Below are 13,447 nucleotides of genomic sequence, written 5' to 3'. Positions count from 1 at the left end.
CCTTCACATCCCGCGGATCCTCCTGCATTGGAGGCGGTTCTGGTACTGGACGAAGAACCCTCACATCCTGCTTATCCGCCAGCATGAGGGGTGGCTCCGGTTCGGGGTGTAGCCCCCACTCCGCTAGCTGATCCCTCTGCTTTCGTGTCACTGGACCGTGGATCATCGCCGGAGGCTCTGGACTGCAGACCGCCTCTGGAGACTCCGGACTGCAGACCACCGCTGGGGACTCCGGACTGGGGGACGTCGCTGGAGACTCCGGACTGGGGGACGTCGCTGGAGACTCCGGACTGGGGGACGTCGCTGGAGACTCCGGACTGTGGGCTGTCTCAGGAGGTTCCGGACTGTGGGCCGTCTCAGGAGGTTCCGGACTGTGGGCCGTCTCAGGAGGTTCTGGACTGTAAAACGTCGCCGGAAGCTCCGGACTGGAAACTGTCGCCGGAAGCTCCGGACTGGGAACAGTCGCCGGAAGATCTGGACTTGGAACTGTCGCCGGAAGCTCTGGATTGGGAACTGTCGCCGGAAACCCTGGACTGGGAACTGTCGCCGGAAACCCTGGACTGGGAACTGTCGCCGGAAATCCTGGACTGGGAACTGTCGCCGGAAACCCTGGACTGGAAACTGTCGCCGGAAGCTCTGGACTGGGAACTGTCACCGGAAGCTCTGGACTGGGAATGCGCACTGGAGGCCTGATGCATGGGGCTGGCACAGGTGGCACTAGACTGGTAACACGCACCTCAAGGCGAGTACGGGGAGCAGGAACAGGACACCCCGGACTGGGCAGGCGCCCTGGAGGCCTGATGCGTGGGGCTGGCACAGGTGGTGCCAGACTGGTAACACGCACCTCAGGGCGAGTGCGGGGAGCAGGAACAGGACACACTGGACTGGAGAGACTCACTGAAGGCTTACTGCGTGGAGCCGGGACAGGTGGCCTCAGACTGGTGACACGCACTTCAGGGCGAGTGCGAGGAGCAGTAACAGGGCGTACTGGGCTGTGGAGGCGCACTGGAGGTCTGGAGCGTAGGGCTGGCACAATCCGTCCTGGCTGGATGCTCACTTTAGCCCGGCAAGTGCGGGGCGCTGGCACAGGACGCACTGGGCTGTGAATGCGCACTGGAGACACCGTGCATATCACCGCAAAACATGGTGCCTGACAGGTCACACGCTCCCCACGGTGAGTACGGAGAGTTGGCACTGGACGTACTGGGCTGTGAATGCGCACTGGAGACATGGTGCGTATAGTCGGCCTCATTTGTACCGGAACTTTAACACACTTCTTGGGATGAGTACGGGGAGCTGACTCAGGTGGTCTCTGACGGCTAACATGCTCCTCAGGGAAAATGCCGTACATACTACGTCAAACCAACAGCTCTCTCTCATCACCCCCCTCCACTATCTCACAGTACTCCTCGCTCAGTCTCTCCCAATATTCCTCTTCGCTCTCAGACTCACCTCTCGGCTTCGCCGACCAACCCGTGTGCCCCCCCCAAAAAATTGATTGGGGCTGCCTCTCGTGCTTCCGTCGTTGCCGTGTTAGTTCCTCGTATCGTCGCCGCTCTGCTCTTGCTGCTTTAATCTCCTCCTTCGGACGGCGATACTCCCCGGCCTGCCTCCAGGGTCCTTTCCCATCCAGGATTTCCTCCCATGTCCATCCAGAGACAACCCTTCACACCAGACAGCCCTGTACACCAGAGACAGCCCTGCAAACCGGAGACAGCTGTCATGTCTTTGGCTATGCCGGATTAAGTGACATGACATGCTATTCTATAAAGTCCTTTCTCTGTAATTAATATTACCTGATTAAGCTAATCATGTAAATGTAATTAACTAGAAAGTCGGGGCACCACGAAAGACTGTTTATAGAGCTGTTATCTTCCGAATAAACTCTTAAAGACCTAGTAATGTTTTACATCAATAGCAGTCAATATTAATCGTCACCTTATTTCAGTCTCATCTGAAAGTTGTAAATTCTTGGTTACCTTCACAAACCCTGGCTAACAAGTTGAATCAGCAATACAAACTTTGCTTTAATTACTTATTTAATAAATACCTAAATAATCACACAGATTTATATATACACAGAATGCAAATTATGTCATACAGAAAATGTCCCTGGTGGATGGAGCCGACATGATGGCTGGGTTTGAGTGAAAGAGCAGGAGAGACTGAGGAACAAAGGGAGAAGCTATACTATCGTAAATACAGTATCTTATGCATTCTAAATTACCGCCTATTTGGAAAAGGAAAATGCAATACATTTTTACTCTGAGCTGTGCTTCGGTAGGTTGGTTGTAGATGCTGGCCGTGTTGCCCAACAGAGATCTTCCTGTCCTCTGAAGAATGTTTCTGGTGGTAAATAGATACGTTGTAGTATCGTCATTGTGTGTTAGACTGGATCCGTCATCCGTCCTTTCCTAGCCCACGTTTACAGTGGCCGCTGCTAACTCAACGACTACGAGGTATCACTTCTGTAGTGAATAAGAGTTCAAAGTTCATACCATTCGCAACCAAAGCTCATGCTGAGGTTGGCTTAGTTCTGTAGTTGACATGTTAATTATTTTTAACTTAGACCTGTCGTCCTCACGTCCCCGGAACAGCTTATTATCTGATTCCTTCTGACATCGGACCGTCGCCCTAACGTACCCGGAACAGCTTATTATCTGATTCCTTTTAACGTGAGGCTGCAGGCCTCGCGTACTCAGAACAGGCAGTTACATTTTTGTAAAAGGGCTTATATAGTAGGGGAGAAAAGGGCGTGTTTCATGGTTTATAACCAATGTCTCTTCACATGGGCGGCCACTGAGTGAGCAAAGGTTTAACCTTATGAAAACCCAATTCTCTCATTTGGAAGCTAAAATTACATTTCATCTTTTCACAAATAGTTTCATATTTAAACATTTAAATTGCACAACAATTACATGTGAATCTGATAACTATAATGTGTAGACTTTCCAGGATACAGTTTATGTCATCCTATCATTAGTAAGAATGTCTCAGATGACAACCAAACTGACATCATATTCATTAAGTACCAACACATATTCTCAACTGCTTGGATTACAACAAAGGCTTTTCAAGAGTCCTTCTGTAGTCAAGAGAGAGAGGGAAGGGAGAAAGGTATTTATGGAGGGGTCATAAACCTACACACAGGCCAACATCATGAATCAGCCCTGCACACCAGAGACAGCCCCTCACACCAGAGACAGCCCCGCACACCAGAGACAGCCCTTCACACCAGAGACAGCCCTTCACACCAGAGACAGCCCTTCACACCAGAGACACCCCTGCACATCAGATACAGCCATGCAGATCAGAGACAGCCCTGCACACCGGAGACAGCCCTGCGCACAGGAGACAGCCCTGCACACCGGAGACAGCTCTGCACACCAGAGCTCTGCACACCAGAGACAGCCCTTCATACCACACCAGAGCCCTGCACACCAGAGACAGCCCTTCACACCAGAGACAGCCCTGCAAACCGGAGACAGCCCTGCAAACCGGAGACAGCCCTGCAAGCCGGAGACAGCCCTGCAAACCGGAGACAGCCCTGAAAACCGAAGACAGGCCTGCAAACCGGAGACAGCACTGCAAACCGGAGACAGCTCTGCAAACCGGAGACAGCCCTGCACATTAGAGACAGCCCTGCACACCACACTAGAGCCCTGCACACCAGAGACAGCCCTTCATACCAGAGACAGCCCTGCACACCAGAGACAGCCCTTCATACCAGGGACAGCCCTGCACACCAGAGACAGCCCTGCACACCACACCAGAGCCCTGCACACCAGAGACAGCCCTTCATACCACACCAGAGCCCTGCAAACCGGAGACAGCCCTGCAAACCGGAGACAGCCCTGCAAACCGGAGACAGGCCCGCAAACCGGAGACAGGCACGCAATCCGGAGACAGCCCTGCAAACCAGAGACAGCCCTGCAAACCGGAGACAGCCCTGAAAACCGGAGACAGCCCTGCAAACCGGAGACAGCCCTGCAAACCGGAGACAGCCCTGCAAACCGGAGACAGCCCTGCAAACCGGAGACAGCTCTGCAAACCGGAGACAGCCCTGCAAACCGGAGACAGCCCTGAAAACCGGAGACAGCCCTGAAAACCGGAGACAGCTCTGCAAACCGGAGGCAGCCCTGCACATTAGAGACAGCCCTGCAAACCACACTAGAGCCCTGCACACCAGAGACAGCCCTTCATACCAGAGACAGCCCTGCACACCAGAGACAGCCCTTCATACCAGAGACAGCCCTGCACACCAGAGACAGCCCTGCACACCACACCAGAGCTCTGCACACCAGAGACAGCCCTTCATACCACACCAGAGCCCTGCAAACCGGAGACAGCCCTGCAAACCGGAGACAGCTTGCCTGGAGACTGGAGCAGCAGCACAACCAGATGGACTGGGGACAGCAAGGAGTCATCAGGCCAGGTAGTCCTGAGGCTTGGTCCTAGGGCTCAGGTCCTCCGAGAGAAGAGAAAGAGAGAAAGAGAGAGAGAGAATTAGAGGGAGCATACTTAAATTCACACAGGACACCGGATAAGACAGGAGAAATACTCCAGATGTAACAAACTGACCCTACAGGAGGGGACTGAGCACACACCGCTGAGGGGCCCCCATGTTGAGGATCAGCGTGGCAGATGTGTTGTTACCTATCCTTACCACCTTGGGGCGGCCCGTCAGGAAGTCCCGGATCCATTTGCAGAGGGAGGTGTTTGGTCCCAGGGTCCTTAGCTTAGTGATGAGCTTTGAGGGTACTATGGTGTTGAACGCTGAGCTGTAGTCAATGAATAGCATTCTCACATAGGTGTTCCTTTTGTCCAGGTGGGAAAGGGCAGTGTGGAGTGCAATAGAGATTGCGTCATCTGTGGATCTGTTGGGGCGGTATGCAAATTGGAGTGGGTCTACGGTTTCTGGGATAATGGTGTTGATGTGAGCCATGACCAGCCTTTCAAAGCACTTCATGACTACAGATGTTGAGTGCTACGGGTCGGTAGTCATTTAGGCAGGTTATCTTAGTGTTCTTGGGCACAGGTACTATGGCGGTGTGCTTGAAACATGTAGGTATTACAGACTCGGTCAGGGAGAGATTGAAAATGTCAGTGAAGACACTTGCCAGTTGGTCGGCACATGCTCGGAGTACACGTCCTGGTAATCCGTCTGGCCTTGCAGCCTTGTGAATGTTGACCTGTTTAAAGGTCTTACTCACATTGGCTACGGAGAGCGTGATCACACAGTCGTCCGGAACATTGGTGCTCTCTCTTACATCTCTCTTTCAAGTGAGGGGTTAATTAACATTGTTCTTAAATACTTCTGTATCTTCACTTGTGACTCAGACCACTCTTAAAGCTACAAACTATTTGAGGTGAACACAACCTGCAGAATAACGTCATTACGGTAAATAGCTGTAATTAATAACTACTGTAACTTCCTGAACACAGTAAGACTCTTAGCTGCTGTATCTGTCACCTCTTGAGTTTGTTTTCACAGTGACTAAAAGCTTGATTCAATCCATATTGCTCAATATCTGCATTGCGGAACGGTTCACATTTAAAGGTCATTTCTGATTGAGCCGACATATGCAGAATTCACCGTAAATGCAGTCTCTGTGACCGCGAGAACATTGCCTTTGTAAATCGCGCTGTAAAGCGGATCTTCAGCGCTTGAGTCCTAAACCATGACCACTGTTTCACCCTCTTGAGTGGTCCAATCACAATGTTTCTGTCCATGGGGCATCTAATCAAAATTGGCTATCGTCAATGGAGATGTAAAATAAAACGTACCAATTTGTGTAAAAGCCAAGAGTCATTGGACTCACGTGACATCAATCATATCATGTGAGAACATGGAGTCATTTGTCAGAGAGCCTTTCAACTTTGTATCCAGTTCCTTTCTATTCATTAGAAACAAAGACAGTTTACCCCCAAACCTCATTTGACACATTAGAAAAATACACACAAATAATAATTGGCCCAACTTCAGATCAGATGTTGTTGCTCAACCTTCTTCCATGACCACCAGCAACAGTCTTTATTTACTAGACGGTGGACTCTATCTTCACCGGTAATACACCACTCACTCAACCGGCAGCTCTACACCTGCGGTTACCTGCAGACAATGTAGATGCTGCACTCCTCTAACCCTGCCTTGGATGTTTAGTTGTAAATTGTAGTCAGGAGGACAGCAACTGTAACCACTGACAGGGCTAAAGTTCATTCAGGTTCAGGAGTTAATGGATGAGAGATGTGACATTAGCCACCAATTTCCAGTCAGTCCATTTCCTTGACCGACCAACGTCCGGCCATAAGCAGCAACAAGCTTCCCTTCCACTTCCATGTGTTATAAACTGACCAAATATCAGACCCAAACCTCAGTTACAATGCCTTTACCTCTACCATTCTCCCACATGACCCTAAAGACTAGAGCCTGAACAACGCATCAGTTGACAGATATTATTGAACGATATTAGGCTTTTACGGATGTATTTGTATCGGTCGTTTTCGGGTGGATTAAACGCCGATACAAATACATCCGTAAAAGCCTAATATCGTTCAATAATATAAGATCCGGAGAAAACGCTCTGGAAAAAAGCTGATCGGGAGTCCTGAAGGGGTTAGGGTCCCAAAGACCCTCCCCATTATTGATTAAGGGGACTTTAAGATTCATATATTTTGCTACAGGCCTTATAATAGATACTGTTGCTTCACCCTACACCCGGGTGAGATTTTTGGTATGTCCTGGGAAAGTGGGTAAACATTTTAACCTACTCTTTACAGGCCCATATGATTTTAACGATCCCAGGATTTAGACAACTCTCATTAGATGTCCAATATCTGAAAGCAGTCATCGGCTGCCATGAGTTGGCTTTAGATTATCTTTTGGCAAGGAAGGAGGACACTGTAACATACTAGGTACTGTTGATCCTGACAATTGTGTTATGGTTCTCCCTGACTCCTCTGAGAATATGACTGCAATAATTGATAAGATTGCTGATCTTAGTAAAATCTGAAAAATCTGTCTTTGACAAAATTGGTGACTGGTTTAATGCTAAATTTGGAAATGTAATGGGGAAAGTTATGTTGACTTTGTTTTCATTGCATACTCCTGTACTTGTGGGATGTTTGGTGATTTTGTCTACTGTTTGTATTTGTAAGAAAATGACCGAAACTGCTCTTGAACATGCTGGAGTGATGGTGTTGGTGGAAGATGATACAAATCGTGCTGAAGGTGAGACCGGTGCATTTCTGGTTTCTCTTAATCCCATTGTCTATCCAAGTCGTGAGGTTACCAGGACTCAGGAGGGATGGGAATATAGACAGACTCACCCCACCCCACCAGCATTCCAGGTACCTCAGGAGTTGTTCATCCCTTTAGCAGCCCCTCCCTGGGATCAAATGGATCCTGTGGATTTCCAGATCTGTTTGGTTACAGAGGAGAATATTATGATTGAAACTGTGAGACTAATTAGTCTCGAAGGGGGGAATCAAGGGATTAAGATCACTGATTACGGGGACTTTAAGATTCATATGTCTTGCTGCAGGTCTTATAATAGATATTGTTGCTATGTGTCTAAAAACTCTGCCACTATATGTTGCACAAGCCATCTATAGTAGTCTTTGTGGTTAAGCCCTGGCTGTTGCGAGAGTGTGCTTGCAGGCTAGGTCTGAGTCACACCGAAACTAGATAAAGAGAAGTAACCACTGTCTGGTTTTGACATTTTGATCTTGTGTGACAGTGGATAATGGTAATAAATTCAGAGAAGCTACTGTACTAGGTTACCTTATAAGGTAACCTTAGCATATTGCTGTATACGTACATTAATATCGGTGATCAGACCACTAGGGAGTGATCACATGCATAAAATCAGCTGCACCGTTAGGTGGGGAGCAGAACTTACTCTGAAACACACAAGCTGTGTTTCCATTGTCAACTTCTGTCTGCAATTGCATTAATAAAGGTTTAAGTGATTTACTTAAAGAAGATATTGTCCTACTGCTGATTTCACCAATAAGGCAATGATTGATATGGAACAAGGAACCTACCCCGACAGTCCCATAGGGAAGCACACAAATGGCCCAGCGTCGTCCGGGTTAGGGGAGGGTTTGGCCGGGTTAGGCCGTCATTGTAAATAAGAATTTGTTCTTAACTGACTTGCCTAGTTAAATAAAGGTTAAATCAAGGTAAAATAAATAAATAGTGATCTCCAGTAGCGGTGCGTGGGTAAAATCATTAAGGAAGCCAAGCCAGGAAAAAAAGCCATATTACAACCTATGTGTTGTGATAATTGCGTTGTTTGGTTTATAACTTGTTAGTTCATATGCTTTGACACCATGATATATAGGCCTAAGGCCAAGACAATAACAAGGAAGACACAGTGGCAGAATAAATTCAACCACATCTTTGTTTCATCACAAAAATACATATTGCATGTAACAAACATTTAGTTATATGACCTACAGCATGGTCAAGTAAGTTCATTTTTCCAACACTTTCGAACTACTAAACAGCTAATGATTTAGAACCACAGAGAGTTACCACAAGTCACAAAGAAAACAGGAGCTGCCTCCATTATTCCAGCACCATTTCAATTTCAAAATGTCAACATCATCTAATCACCTATGCTTAGTCTAATACAGTAACAACTAAAAGATACCAAAATATATTTAATACAATCAACATAAAGTAAATATGATGTGGCTGTCCATGGTAGCAAGTAGAAGAAAAAACATGTTGACTCATAGACTAGACGTAACAGTAAATGTAAATCCAACTCAAATTAGTATGATTTTGTTAAATTTGGTATGGTTACATAAGACAGATGGTTACTTAATAAGGCAAAAAAAACAAAAGTAGGGTGGGTGGTAGGGGTGGATGGGAGAGTGTATAATGACAACGTCTAGCAACCCAAAGTTACAAGTTTGAATCTCATCAAGGACAACTTTAGCAAATTAGCAACTTTTCAACTACTTACTACTTTTTAGATACTTTGCAACTACTTAGCATATTAAATAACCCTTCCCCTAACCCTAACCGTTACCCTTTTAGCTAATTGAAAAATAGGGGTAGGGTTGTAGAGAATCATAGGACCATGAATATAATAAGACACCTTAGGAGCTGGCTTAAGGCCGGTAGCAACCACTACAGAATCTCTGGTCAGAACAAGAATAAGGCGAATGTCCAGGTCAAGGGGAGTTTAATGGAAGAAGATGTCCACATTCACACACACAGCAGAGTTCGTTGATGATCTCAGCACGGCAGACGACAGAGAGCTCGATTAAGTTTTCTGGACTTCAGACCTCAGGGCTCTGGGACCGGACCTGAGATCAGCTGGATCCCCACAAAAGCAACAGGTGAATATCTCAGGACAGGAGACAGCTGCACATCTGAAAGAGAGGGAGAAAAAGACCCAAAGGAGGGAGAGAGCTGGAGCCTGGGTCCAGGAAAAACTGACTGAGTGCCCAGAGCTGTTGACTTGGGGCCTGACTGGGCTGCAGACTGTGAGCTAGGGGATGTTAGATTTATGAGGACAGAAAGCTCTGGACCTACTGGAATTGGAAACTGGAGACCCAGCTTAGCAAGAAACTGTGAAGCCACTCGGTGATCATGGAACTGAGGGCAAAGACACTCTGGAGCTACTGGGGCTATAGACTGAGGACCTAGTAGGGCAGAAGGTGAGGTGTCTCCTACGACAGGACACTGAACTTCTCAGTCATGAAGGTACCCCACAGAGACGTCAGGAGGGTTCCCCATGGGGACGTCAGGAGGGTCTCCCAAGGCTGGAGCTAGCGGGAAACAGTTCAGAGGGGCTAGCAAGAACCCCAGGGCTGAGACCAGGAAAGGAAAGGAATGACAGTGCCTGCACAGCAGACACGGACCGAGCCACTACAGCAGAGGCTTGCGGGAGCTCCCAGGGAGGAGCAGGGAGATGTCTTTGGACAGCAGCAGGCTGGATGTCAAAGGTAGGACTAAGCAGATACCACCAGACAGGGACCGGAGAGGTCTGAGTGGCAGGGCTGGACTTGGCGCCTTCAGCAGCTACAGACAGGGTTCCCGCATTATGGACCAACTGACATTCAGAGGTGTCAGCTGGAGTAGGAGTAGGGTTCTCCCTCTGTGTGAACTCTGGTATCTTCTCTGTCCCTGGAGAAGGCTGTAGGCCCTCCTGCTTGCAAACAGGCAGGGAAGTAATGATTCATCTTGGGTCCAGAACAGGGGTCGGCAGAACTTCTGTCACTGGAGACGGCGATGGCACAACTGTGGGAACCAGTTGAGACTCTGCGACAGGATCTGGTTGAAGCACAGCTGTGGGAGTGGTGAGCCGAAGCTCCATGGCAGGAGTTGGTGTAGTAGGCCCCACTCCTAACTTGAGCTCCATTGTCAGAACAGTCTGGAACTGCACGGCTGGGTTCAGCTGGAGCACAGTGGTAGGGTGCTCTGCCAGGGTGAGCTGGTAGCTGGTAGCTCCTCTGGCCGCGGAGAAAGCTGTAGCACCTCTGTGAGGGACTTCACAGCAGGGGTCGGATCCAAGACTGGGGCTGATGATGGGGCTGATGGGGAACAGCACTGTGTCTCAGGCATCTTCTGACGTCTTGCATCAATGAGCTAGTCACACTGGCGGCGCAGAACCTCATTCTGGCGCTTCTGGTGTAGTATCTGTTGCATGAAAATCTCTGAGAGGATGTCATCAACTTCTTGGGCAGCTTGGTCCCTGTTCTCCCCCTCTAAGACGTCTTTCAGTTGTAAGAGGAGAGAACTGCTTATGCACTGGCTGACAACTGGCAGTGTCCATCAGGTAAGTACGGTGGTCGGGTGGACTGTAGGAACTTTCCATCTTCATGACTGCTTCAATGAGCTCATCAATCTCGTCACACTGGCTGAGTAAATGCAGTGAGACCTCTACGGTTGTCGCTGGTGGTCCACGCTCAGGTTGACGCTGATCCCAGTGATCTCTGGTCGAGGTTAGCCTGAGGTGGGAACCTGGTGAATTAAGAACCAATGAAAAGGCTGAGGCTCTGTCCTCTATTCTGCTGATCAACTTTGGTGGTGACTTGGACCAGTGATGAGTTGTTGAAGGGGAAGAAGGCCACATTTACTGCGTTATATACCCTCTCAAGTGCTCAAGAAAACCCTCTAGCAATAAGACACTAACAAAAGTGGGGGTCCTCTGAATGGGAGACTAAGCTGCCTGACTAGAACTAACCAGAAGGGATAGCTAGAATCAGCTGACTTAAGCTGGACGTTTTAACCCTAACCATTCACCTAAACCTAACCTCCTGAACTTAACCTTAACCCTAACCCCTAGCATAGCTAACGTTAGCCACCTAGCTAGAATTTGTAACATATCATATGTTTTGCAAATTCGTAACATACAATACAAATAGTAATTCTTAACATATCATACAAAATGGGTGATGGGCAATGTTCCCTCTAAGCTGTGGGCGTGCGCGACTGCACACCTCCTTCAGGACTGCCTCTCAGAAGAAATTCCAGGACGTGCAGAGACACAAGAGATTGGACTTCAATGAGTTTGCGCCATTAGTTTGCACGATATAGATCAAAGTATTTTCTGTGATCAAATCAACATTATATCAGCACCTTTTGTATGCAACAAACCAAAACAAATCTAACTTTGCAAGATTGAGTGTGATTTTGTTGTAGGCAGAGCCAAAGCCAACGAAGTAGAATTCTATTGGCCAGGGTAGCCCATGAGCAGTCTTTCAATCACCCAAGAGTGAATGCGCTATACAGATATTCTTTGCTAGTTAAGTTATTAGCATAGTTATAGATAAGTATAGGTCAGCAATAGGGAGTTAATGCTTCCTAACTTTTTTACTTTTCAGTCATTTAGCAGACGCAGAGTTACAGTAGTGAGCAGATATGTGCACTACAGTAGGCCTGCATTGAACACCACATATGGACTACTGTAGGCCTGCATTTAACACCACAAATGGACTACTGTAGTCCTTCATTGAACACCACATATGGACTACTGTAGGCCTGCATTGAACACCACATATGGACTACTGTAGGCCTGCATTTAACACCACATATGGACTACTGTAGGCCTTCATTGAACACCACATATGGACTACTGTAGGCTATATCATAGAAATCAAAAGCTATTTCCATGTGTAAATGTTATGTGATTTTCTCCATTGGTTTTGTTGGTTGGCCTACATTATGCGCCAATATCCACAATAACCTATTGGCTACTGTCTAAAACTGTAAGGGTACAGCCTATTGGCTACTGTCTAAAACTGTAAGGGTACAGCCTCAGCGCTCATTGTAAACGCACTCCAGAAGTTGCACAAAATTCTCACAATGTTAAGTTTCCACTCACAAGACCTAAAATTTTCTCAGTACTCCAAAACATTGGGGGGAACTTTGGTCATGGGCAAATTCGTAACATATAATTTGAATTGGAATTCATAACATATCAAATGAAATGTGTGATGGACATCCACAAATGTATATATACCATACAAAACGTAACATATCCAACTAAATGGAGTGTCTTGGATTTACATGCAGAATAATACAAAATGCTCACATTATGACTAAACGGTGTATTGCTATCCGGGATCCTTGGGAAGTCCTACCCAACTCTTACCTTAACTTTTACCCTAACCATAACTCAAACCTTAACCCTTGCATGCACATGTTGATTTTGTCCATCCACCCCAGACGCCATCAGGACAAGCAGGTTGAAATATCAAAACGAACTCTGAATCAACTATATTCATTCGGAGACAGGTCTCAAAGCATTAAACATTCATGGCAATTTAGCTAGCTAGCTTGCTGTTGCTAGCTAATTTGTCCTGGGATATAAACATTGGGTTGTTATTTTACCTGAAATGCACAAGGTCCTCTACTCCGAAAATTAATCCACAGATAAAAGCGTATATTTAGTAATCTCTCCTCCTTCAGGCTTCTTCTTCTTCTGCTTCTTCTTCTTCTTCTATGGACTTTATATGGCAGTTGGCAAACAACTTTAAGGTGCATTACCACCACCGACTGGACTGGAGTGTGGACCTCAGTTCATCTCGTAACACGAGTGGTGTGGTCAGCATAATTTATTTTGCAACGTTTGCGCACGTGACGCGGGCGGTGTGGTCAGCACGTTACTGTAACCATTTAAAATGTTAACTTCAATGGGGTAGGGCGGTCCCAAGGATACCGGCTAGCAAGGACATTCACTAAGGCAAGCTTGGGGCAAGAGGCAGCGCTGTGCCAGCGGAAACTTTTGTGATTGATGCTTTTTCTTGCAAGTGACAACTACCAGAATTGAATGGCTACAGCCCTACAATTGATGAAAACATAGCTAAATACTGATACATTGAAAATGTGTCCTATGTCGTTATTGTCCAGCTGGCTTGCATGAGGCAGCTCAGTCTTCAGATCCTAGGCAATGTTTTTATTGCAGCTATAATAATACAAATATGG

This window comes from Salmo trutta, chromosome 12, assembly GCF_901001165.1.
Source record: "Salmo trutta chromosome 12, fSalTru1.1, whole genome shotgun sequence".
NCBI lineage: Eukaryota > Metazoa > Chordata > Actinopteri > Salmoniformes > Salmonidae > Salmo > Salmo trutta.
Note: the sequence above shows the minus strand (reverse complement) of the source record.